Source organism: Globicephala melas, chromosome 8, assembly GCF_963455315.2.
Source record: "Globicephala melas chromosome 8, mGloMel1.2, whole genome shotgun sequence".
Lineage (NCBI taxonomy): Eukaryota > Metazoa > Chordata > Mammalia > Artiodactyla > Delphinidae > Globicephala > Globicephala melas.
In genome coordinates this window covers 93445401-93446219 of record NC_083321.1, presented here as the reverse complement: position 1 = coordinate 93446219, position 819 = coordinate 93445401, and positions in this window count along the sequence as shown.

The following is an 819-nucleotide window of genomic DNA, read 5'->3' as shown; positions in this document are numbered from 1 at the left end:
TCATGGCCGGCAGCATGGCTTCCTGGCTACCAACCGAGTGGCCAGCCCTTGCCGTGTCCGTGGTTTCTGCCAGTGCCTGGCCTCGGGCCTCGCAGCGACTGCCGGCTTACAGAGCGCTCGCTCTGAGCGCTGGGTTCAGCTCCCGGGGGTCAGGGTTCTCATCGCCGTTTCACATGGAAGGAAACTGAGGCTCAAGTGTTCCCTTCAGTGCTGTGCTCAAGGTCACATCACAGGTGCAGGTGCGGAGCTAGGATTTAAATCTGTTCATTAAGTTTGTCGTCTCGAATTTGGACCTGAGGAGTGGACTGGGGAGGGGGCGGTACTGTGAGCCGGCAGGAGCAGGACGAGGGGCCCTGATGAGGGGGATCTGGGCAGCAAATCTGTGGTTCTAGCGAGCCTCCGCCCTCAGCAGCCCCCCTGGCTCTTGCTGAAAATGACAAGTCCGGCCAGAACCGGCTCGCGCTCCCACGACACAGCCATTCATGCTTTAGGTGCGCATCCCACTTCATTGTCAAGACTTCCAATGAACGTGGGTTGCTGTGTCTGGTGCTGGGTTGTTTTCTCGTATTTTTCCGTCCCCCCTCCCCCCCTCCCCGAGTTTACTATTTCGGAGAGACACTTAGCTCTGTCATCGTGTTTGTCTCGCTCCCTCCCCACCCTCAGCAGAGGAAAACCAAAAAGCCACAGCTGGCGGCGAATGCGCGCCGGCGCTGGCCCGCGCCCTCGACGGCGGTCTCCTGTTGCTTCTCGGAGCGGCCCGCCCGCCCTTTGAAAAAGAATCTCTCCCGCACCCGGGAGCAGCGGCGGCGCGCTCCGAGG